This window comes from Mobula birostris, chromosome 5 (assembly GCF_030028105.1).
Source record: "Mobula birostris isolate sMobBir1 chromosome 5, sMobBir1.hap1, whole genome shotgun sequence".
NCBI lineage: Eukaryota > Metazoa > Chordata > Chondrichthyes > Myliobatiformes > Myliobatidae > Mobula > Mobula birostris.
In genome coordinates this window covers 83,187,393-83,198,120 of record NC_092374.1, presented here as the reverse complement: position 1 = coordinate 83,198,120, position 10,728 = coordinate 83,187,393, and positions in this window count along the sequence as shown.

Below are 10,728 nucleotides of genomic sequence, written 5' to 3'. Positions count from 1 at the left end.
CTAGGCCATTGGTGTCAATAAGTACCAAGACTTTTGGCTGCTCACCCTCCCTCTTTCAAGTGCACTGAATCTGATCTGGGACACCTTTACCTGGGCACCAGGGAATAAGCCAGTTTCGAATTAGAATCGAAGTCACAACGGAGTTCAGTTAGGACAGACTGGAAAAATCATCTAGTGAAGAGGCTTTATGAGTAGAAGTGAGTAACAAGAAAGGTATGAACACACTAATAACACTATATTATAGACCACCCAACAGTCTGCAGAATTTAGAGGAGAAAATTTGTAGAGAGATCGCACTGTTGCAAGAAACATAAGATTGTCATAGGTGAATTTTACTTTCCACATATTGACTGGTGGCAGGGCAAATGACTCCCTCAAGTTTCAGGGCATTTACAGTCTCCCTATCTCTTTGGTGCCTCCATGGGTCCAGTACGGTTTGGCACTGACCACCCATGAGGGGAGTGGAATCACCAAGAGTGCCCACAATGGCGAATCCCACCGATATCTCTGTTTGGGTCACCACAAGGGCAAAACGACCCTTACTTGTTTGCAGAGAACCACCCCCCTCAGCACATTCATACCCAGGATTCACACGGGAGATGCTGCCACCAAGATAGAGGGGTAGGGACTCAGCTGTCCTGGTCTGATCGCCACTGTTACGAACCGTAACGTTTTAGAAACAAACCAGCGGCAATAGAGTTCACACTGCAGTCTGGTTTTGATGTTAAAACTACTATCTTTATTAATCTCTAATTCCTCGTGTTTGCGATAGCAACTTAAACAAGATAAACAGAAGTTAACAGTGTTATGTATATGTGTGTGTAAATATAACTCCCAAACTATTGAGTTCGGGGGAACAAGGCTTAAAGTCTTGAGATGGTAAAGTATGAAAGTTCAGCTCATCCACGGAATAAATGGTGAGAGAGATATTTGTAATCCAGGGTAAATGTAGAGAGAAGGCAATTACGTCGAATTCCACAGGTTCCACGATGGTAATTAATAAATAACAGTTGTCGAAGATCCTCTGTCGAGCCGTTCCAAACCCACATACGAATCACCACCAGAGTGATCTGTCACAGGGATGTCGTCTTCAAGGGGTTACCACAGAACATACCCAAGCAAGGGTTAACTTCGAGTGGTCCCACAGGACATTTTTTAATCCACTCCTATGGAGTATAGGAAGTGACAGCCACACATTCGATGTGCGCTGGATCGATAATCAACCCACCCTTGTGGGTACAGCAGAGTTCCAAATCCCCAGCTTCATTTAAGTCCTGCCTCACTGAAGCGCTCTTTTAAAGTGACAGTCCACAGTAAATGAAACCTATGGGTTCGTAACACCAACTGCAGAGCAACCTCCCGGGTAGGGAGGGAATCCCCTAAATCCTCTATTGTAACCGGGGACCCCGCCAATGGTCGGAGTTACCTCGGTGCCTGTATCATCCATCGCTGCACGTTCGCTTTCCGCCAATGCACCGCAATGGGTAGGGAAGGTCTGGGGCTCCCCCGGCTGGGAAAGGGCCACTGAGCATACTTTATACGGAAGCAGATCCGCGGGGTCGGTAAATGAAACAGCACACGCTGACTGTGAGTACCTATAGCTACTACGTATTTATCCACAAGCAAGCAGTGAAACAACTGGAATAAGCATTCATCCAAGTCAGCCAAACCACAAAAACTACAACACTAAACACTCGACACACCTGTTCAATCTGTCCAAGTTGCACAACAAGAGTAAACAAGCAATAAACAACTACCTAACCAGTGTGCACCCGAAACACGAGACCCTCCTCCTAGTAACTGCAACACAAATTCCAAAGGATTTCTTCAGCGCTGCCCGTGGCGCACAGCCTGGTTAAAAAGAGAGAAAGACTCTCTCATATGCTCACCCGAATAGCAGAAGCCAGTTGCAGATATGGCAGCACATGACCTGCGACCAGAAACCGGTGCTGCAGTAGCTAAACAATGGGAAGGCGGCTACCATCGTTAACCAGCACGGCGAGACCGACCTCCGGAACAATTTTCAATCAGCAAATAAGTTAAACTTCCATACAAGACCCACCCCTTGAAAGACGTAACACCGTGCTCGTACGACCAATACAACTAACTTAATTCCTGTGAATGCCCCACCAGACTACATACAAAACGCAAAAGTATAAACTCCAGTATTATAAGACCAACCATCACTACCCAGTGTACTCGTCATCCACCAAATTCCCATCACCCCAAAAAGCCATCAATGCCCACCCCCTTACTAGTTTAATTTTATCCATTGACCCCCGGATATGATCATCTCAATGAGTGATGACCAGGAGTGCAAGTGCAGCACGCTTGACCGGTACCAGCACAAGCGCACCCTTCTCTGCGTGCAAGCTAATTGCTTGAAAGTAGGAACAGAGGGGATGACAGGGGTAAGTTTTTTTTACGCAGAGAGTGGTGAGTGCGTGGAATGGGCTGTCAGCGACGGTGGTGGAGGCGGATAGAACAGAGTCTTTTAGGAGACACCTGGATAGGTACATGGAGCTTAGAAAAAATAGAGGGCTATGGGTAACCCTAGGTAATTTCTAAAGTAAGTACATGTTCGGCACAGCATTGTGGGCCGAAGGGTCTGTATTGTGCTACAGGTTTTCTATGTTTCTGTGTAATGTAATGCCACCATTCATACAGTCATCACTTCGCCAACACATGGGTCAACACTCGAGTGCTAGAGAGTCACGGCTTTCTTGATAGCCAGCGACTCCCGCACAGAGGTCATACATATCAGCTCCCGGAACAATACTGGGGAAAGGGAATCATCCCAAATCTTTCTGCCTCCGTGACAGCCCTCTTACAATGTTGAGCTTCGTAAACAGGGTGTTCATCCAGGGCGCTGAGGAACTGTATGTACGGCAGCACCTGTCCTGGATAGCAGAAACCATACCACCCCATGGCAAGCCATAGGTAGGTCTGGGAGCCATATATCCATTCAGTGTCGTTCGGAATGCAGGGAACACCCAGCTTCACAGCACCTTTCGGTGTAGACCCCGACGTCCCAGGATACAGCCTCCTGCTCACGCTCGCTCTGTACCCGTTACATCGTCTTTACTAACATTCCTTAGCGTTCCCTGTCAGCTTGGGAATCACTTTTAGAGTCCGGGCCTTTGTGTTCAACAAATTGTACACGGAAATGCCCAGCCCTTAAAGCACTTACTCCAGCGGCGGCCACGAAGGCTAAGATTCTTTAAAGTTGTTACCATACAATGGGGCGAGGTTGGTTGCAATTGACTACCCCCTTCTGGCTTCCCCAAAGCAGAACACTAAAACCCAAGTAACTGGACAAATCCCCCCAACGGTCTTTTTGCCATCAAAGAGAATTGGTGTTAATGCAGTCCTTCTTTGGCGTGGCAGGAGTCCTCACACAAATCCAGCATTTTGACACGTTGGTCCTGTTTGTATAGTCATAGGCCATCCACAGTAATGTGTTAAAGGACCTCCCCCACCCCCACCACACCACAGGCCAGTGTTGTTGCAGTGCTGCCAACCCCGACCATTTTGTCATTCTGAAACGTAGGGAGACAAACTTTCTCTCTCCTGGTTAGTCACTGGGTATCCAGATATGTCATTCCCAGTTCCCCCCCCCCCCATGGTTTTTGCACCCAAACCTTCCCCGATTCCGCCTCCTCTGAACTTGGAGGGTCTGACACTGCTGGCTGGGATTATCGGAGACGCTGACTGATTTGCCAGCCAAGACCTCAGGTGATCCACTGCTTGCTGCAGCACGCCCAGCCACCCCTGAGGGATATGGGTAGGAGGCAGTATCTTTATTTGCGGTTTCAACAGCCCATTCATGTGTTCAATCAGCCCTGCAGCCTGCAGCTAACATGGAATGTGAAATGTGCATGCAACGCTGGATTACGCAGCCCAATGCTGGACCTTAGCTCCAGTAAAATGGGAACTCTTGTTCGACTGAATCTCCCACAGGACCCCATACATAGATGGCAAATGCTGTAACCTTTTAATTGTGTTCCCCTGGTCAGCACGATCGCACGGCACCACCACCAGGACTCCGGAATATGGTGGAAGCTGGAGGCAAACCCGCCCATGAATTGACCTGGTCTATTTCTGACACCTCACTCCCTTTTCTCCGTCTCTCTGTCTCTATCTCAATCTCTGGAGACAGCTTATCGACTGATACATTTTATAAACCCACTGACTCTCACAACGACTTGGACTATACACCCTCGCACTCTGTCTCTTGTAAAAATGCCATCCCTTTCTCCCAGTTCCTCTGTCTTTGCCACATCTGCTCTCTGGATGAGGCTTTTCATTCCAGAACGAAGGAGACATCCTCCTTCTTCAAAGAAAGGGGCTTCCCCATCCCCACCATCGACGTTTCCCTCACCCACATCTCTTCCATTTTGCGCAGGTCTGCCCTCATCCCATCTGCCCACCTCCCCACCAGGGATAGGGTTCCTCTTGTCTTCACCTCCCACCCCACTAGGTTTCACATATCACCCCACCAGATTCCACACCCAGTGCGTAATTCTCTGTAGCTTCTATCATTTCCAACAGGATCCCACCACCAAGCACATCTTGCCCTCCCCACCACTTTCTGCTTTCCACAGGGATCTCTCCTTACGTGAATCACTTTCCATTTGTTCTTCCCCACTGATCTCCCTGCTGGCACTTATCCTTGCAAGTGGAATAAGTGCTACATCTGCTGCTACACCTTCTCCCTCACTACCATTCAGGGCCCTAAACAGTTTTTCCAGGTGAGGTGACACTTTACCTGTGAGTCTGTTGGGGTTACTTACTGTATCTGGAGCTCCCAGTGTGGTCCTATATATCAATCAGACCCGATGCAGATTGGGAGACCTCTTTGCTGAGCACCTATGCTCTGTCCACCAGAAAAAAAAGGGATCTCCCAGTTTTAATTGGCCATCGGTCTCCTCTACTGCCACGGTCTCCTATACTGCCGCAATGAGGCTGCACTCCCTCATCCCATATCCTCAAAAAACACGTGGCCAAAGGCTCTCTGTCCTCTGCCGGTACCTATCCTTCAAACCAGCCAGTTCCTCCATAGTAAACACAAAATAATCTGCAGACGCTGGGGTCAAAGCAACACTCGCAACACGCTGGAGGAACTCAGCAGGTCGGGCAGCATCCGTGGAAACGATGTCGACGTTTCGGGCCGGAACCCTATAAAGAAGGTGGGGGGAGGGTAGGAAGGAGAAGGCCGGTAGGTTCCAGGTTCCAGTAAAGGGAAAGATAAAGGGGTTGGGGAGGGGAAGCAGAGAGGTGATAGGCAGGAAAGGTGAAGAAAGAATAGGGGAAAGCACAATGGGTAGTAGAAGGAGGCGGAACCATAAGGGAGGTGATAGGCAGCTGGGGGAGGGGGCAGAATGAAATAGGGATAGAGGAAGGGAGGGGGAGGGAATTACCGGAAGTTGGAGAATTCTATGTTCATACCAAGGGGCTGGAGACTACCTAGATGGTATATGAGATGTTGCTCTTCCAACCTGACTTTAGTCTCATCATGGCAGTAGAGGAGGCCATGTATGGACATATCTGAATGGGAATGTGAAGCAGAGTTGAAGTGGGTGGCAACCGGGAGATCCTGTCTGTTGTGGCGGACAGAGCGGAGGTGCTCGACGAAGCAGTCTCCCAATCTGCGTCGGGTTTTACCGATGTAGAGGAGGGAGTCGGGTTCCTCTATAGTACGCAGGTGCACACGCCCCTGGTCCTCCTTCTCTTCCAGAGTCGGAGAGGCCAGGTATGAGAACTTGTGGTTACCGCTTTGCCCTGTGCAGTGGGGAGGACTATCACGAGGGAGCGTCAGAGGGACGTGCTCCTCCCCGTCCAGCCAGTTATCCTCATCTCCCTGCAGCATCAAGGATCGGACCTTACGGGGATCCAATCACCAATTAGCCCACCAGCAGCCTTTGACTGCTGCATCTTCACCAGCTATCTCTGTACAGTTGTCTTCTATCTCTCTGGCCTGGAGTCTGTGCCGACTGGGCAGCTTTCTCCATGGTGGCATAGCACCTCCAACTCGTTCCTTAGTCTCACTCTCTCCTGCTCTTTCTGTGCAATCGTCTCATGCTGGTGCCTTATGGTGGCTCCGAGCAGCCAGACAACGCGCCTTTAGCTCCCCTTTTTGTCCTGGAACCCAGTCCCGTAAAACATGGACACAATGTGGTGTCCGAACTTCACCCGGCGATCTTACTTATCGGACCAATCTACTGGTGTGTTGTGACTTGCCAGCGAGACTGCCGAACCCAGTGCTGTTGTCGGTCGGCCCCGGGACGCGGCACTTCTCATACGAGGACTTGATCTTACCCCTGAACTTCCTGCTACACTCAACGAATCCTGTTCGTGACGCCAAATGTTACCGGGACGAGGCACATTCAGTAAGTGGGGCAGAAGCGGGGCGAGTGCGCACGTTAACCATTTATTTTCAAACAGTGAAACAGTAAAACAGGTATCCAAGTCAAGCTAGCACCTCTTCTAAGCCACCCTAAGTTACAAAGAACTACGACACTAAACATTCAGTGACACTTCAAAACTCAGCAGGTACTTCGTTAAGTCTCAAGTTACTCAACTACAAAACTAAACAATCAACAGACAGGTACTTAGATAAGTGTGAGCACGGTTCCCCCGATATGCAGCACTTTCCCAAAGGTTATTCTGCACTGATCGGAACCTCAATCTTATAAAGTCTTTTACACGTATTGTTCTTATACCCCTGGAAGGTGCCCTGAAGCGGAAACCGGGGCGCGAAAGCTAACCAATGGGAGAAAAACTTCTAACAACGGGCTAATCAACGACCAGAGCGTAAATTAACCCTTGACGTTACACCTTCCCACTGCAACTTGCTGGAGTGATGTCTAAATTCTTGTTTTTCCTACACTTTAAAGTTTCTTTATGCTTGTCTATATGTTTATATAACCACCTGTTTGCCTGTAATTCTTAAGTAATTGCGTTATAGCTGGTTCCGTATTTCATTTCCGTAGTTTCTCTGCAGCCTGCGTCAGCCCATTGAATCTGTTTCAGTGGCTTGCCCCCATCAATAGGATTTCCTCTGTGTCTAGTTCGAACTAGATTTTAGCACAAAACGCCCATGACTTCTTTGTAATTTGCCTTTTTCTTTTCTCTGTGGTCTCTTCCTTTATTTTCTCTCTTCCTTAAAGTACAGCGAGTTGGCTATTGGTAATAAAGCCTATCTTATGACGAGAGCAGGGACTGGGGAGTTGGTGAAGGAGAGAGGGCGTCAGATTTTTAGATCATTCTGTTCGCTTCCAGGGAAGGTGAGACGTGTACAGAAGAGACAGTTTCCACCTGAACTGGGAGGGGACCAAATATCCCAGCGGGAAAGTTGGCTAGTGCTGCACGAGGGCGGATAAAACTGGAGTTGCAAGGGGATGAGAACCAAGAATGCCAGAACAGATAGCGGAGTGGTTGTGTAGACAGATGTTGGTAAGACCTCAGACGATGTCAGGAAGCAAAAGCCTCTGAGCTGCGTATATTTCAATGCAAGTAGTATTGCAGGAAAGAGAGAAGAGCTCAGGGCATAGATCAACATCTGAAATTAGTATATTGTAACCATTAATGTTACTTGGTTGCAAGAGGGCCAGGACTGACACCTCAATATTTAGGGAAACTATCATGGCAGTGCTCATTTAGGATAGTGGAGAACTGTAGTGAGGCTTTATGGATGAAATTGAGGAATAAAACAGGTCTGACCACGTTATTGGTGGTCTCGTGTTGGCGTGTGGCCAAGTGGTTAAGGCGTCAGCCTAGTGATCTGAAGGTCACTAGTTTGAGCCTCAGCTGAGGCAGCGTGTTGTGTGCTTGAGCAAGGCACCTAACCACACATTACTCTGTGATGACACCGGTGCCAAGCTGTATTGGCCCTAGTGTCCTTCCCTTGGACAACATCGGTGGCGTGGAGATGGGAGACTTGCAGCATGGGCAACTGCCGGTCTTCCATACAACCTTACCCAGGCCTGCGTCCTGGAAACCTCCCAAGGCACAAATCCATGGTCTCACGAGACTAACGGATGCCTATTATTGGCGCTGTATTATAGACCACCCAACAGTCTGCAGAATTTCGAGGAACAAATTTGTAGAGAGATTGCAGACTGTGCAAGAAACACAGGATTGTTATAATGATGATTTTAACTTTCCATATATGGATTGGGACCCCAATACTAGAAAAAAACTTAGTTTCGATAGCATTTGTCAAATGTGTTCAGGAAAGTTTCTTTCATGAGTACACAGAAGCCCCAACCAGAGAGAGTGTGACAGCAGATCTCCTATTAGAGAAAGAGATAAGGCCAATGACAGAACTTTGTGGAGGGTAACACTTTGCATCTAGTGATACCATTACTTTCAAAATAAATATGGATAAAGGGAGGTCTGGTTCGTGGGTTGCGATTCTGAATCGAGATTCCATCAAAAGCCAACTTTGATGGTATCAGAGAGGATCTGGCAAGTGTGGATTGGGGCAGGCCGTTTTCTAGCAAAGGTGTACTTGGTAAGTGAAGGCCTTCAGAAATAAAAATTTGAGTGTGCAAACCTTGTACGTGTCAGTCAGAATAAAAGGTAAAAGATAACAGTCTATCTTAGTTTTCAAGAGATATTGAGGCCCTGGTTAAGAAAACAAGATGCACAGCAGGTAGGGACATACGAGGTACTTATGGAGTAGAAGAAATACAAGAGAACACTTCAGAAAGAAATAAGGAGGGTTAAATGAAGGCAGGAGGTTGCCTCAGCAGACAAGGTGAGGTGTTGTACTTTGGTAGGATCAACCAGGGTAGATCTTACCCTGAATGGTAGGGCACTGAGAAGTGATGTGGAACAAAGGCAGATGGGAATACAGGTCGATAATTCATTGAAAGTGGCGGCACAGATAGTGTCGTTAGAAAGCTTTTAGCACATTCATGAATTAAAGCACTGAGTACAAGAGATGGGATGTTATGTAGAAGTTCTAAAAGTCATTAGTGAGGCCTAATTTGGAGCATTGTGTGCAAATTTGAAAACATGTAAGAAAGATTGAAAGGGTACAGAGAAAGTTTACAAAGATGTTGCCAGGACCAGAGGACCCGAGTTATAATGGAAAGATTGAATAGGTTAGAACTTTATTCCTTGCAATGTAGAAAATCGAGCGGAGATTTGATAGCGATATACAAAATTATGAAGGGTATAGATAGGGTAAATGCAAAGACGCTTTTTCCACTGAGGGTGAGTAAGAGGGACGACAACTAGAGGTCATGGGTTAAGGGTGAAAGATGTAAGGTGAAAAGTTTAAGGGGAACATGAGGGGAACCTTCTTCACTCAGAAGGTGGTGAGAGTGTGGTACATGCAAGCTCGATTTCAACGTTTAAGAGAAGTTTGGATAGGTACATAGATGATAGGGGTCTGGAGGGCTATGGTCCCAGTGCAGGTCAATGGGAGTAGGCAATTTAAATGGTTTGGCATGGACTAGATGGGAGATGGGCCAAAGCACTATATCACTATTTTTAAAATTTCTATTTTTGCACTACTTATTCAAAAAAAACCTGATTCTGATTAGCGAGGTATATGGGATGTTGTGTTCACATGGGCTCATGTTCAACATATTTATTCAAGTACACAATGTTGCATTAAATTCCAAGAACATCTCTAATCCCTCGACGGTATTGGTAAATACATTCAATACACACTAAAGCGGATATCAGAGGGCAGAATTTATTTCTCAAAAGAAAAAAAATCTTTCCAACCATAAATTATGTCAAACAAGATACATTCATTCATTGAAAACAGTATCTTACATGGGACTTTTAACTCTCTTGGGTTTGAACAATAAGATTTGACGGTAGGCAGTGTGAATGGGTTGTCCTTTCAATTGAATCAAACCTATGCTTTGGGGGGGGGGGGCACAGTTTAAAACCGGCAGGTCAATCCGCCAACAGAATGGATGTCAGCCAGTGTTTTATACTGACAAGAGAAACAATCAACCCTGGCATTCACCAAACTAAAACAAATTAAAAAAAAACTAAGAATGCTTCATCGTCTGGTGCAAAGAGAGTTAAAAACCCCTCATAAGGCAAGTAACACAGTTTAAAGAAACAGTCTGACTGACATTTGGAAAGAGTTTAAAAACTGGGAACAGACCGGTACTGGGAAGAGACTGGGCTCAGCGTCAAGTGACTGGAGGGCAGTGGGGTTTCTCTTTAGTCACAACCACTGTTGTGACTGCAATTGGACAGGGTGCAGAGGGGATTCACCAGAATACTCCCTGTGATGGACCGCCTCAATTATGCAGAGGGCTTGGTTTTCGTCCACCAGAGAAGGCCAAGGGGACGGTAAACTAATGGAGATGTTCAAAGATATGAGGTAGGGCAGGTGGTGAGACAAAGCACATCAACAGTGCTCTATAATCAGACGGCAGATTTTAAAGGACTTGAATTTTTCACCCCGAGGGTGGTTGAAGTTTGAGGGCGAGGTGGATAAGATACAGCCGTGGCAGTTAAAGGTTTACAGAAATGCTGGAAATACCATGGGATACACAGCTATTAGACTGAAAACAGAATCAGTATATTTGGTATGACAGTTGGCTTGGGCACTGCTTTTGTGCTGTATAGTTGGGCTAAACATCAATGCCCCTTTATCTTGGTAAATGCCACCATTTGTTTCTCAAATGGGTAATAATTGGGGGTTTGGGGCAGACAAAATAATAAAGCCTGTACTGCTTTAATTAAAAATTC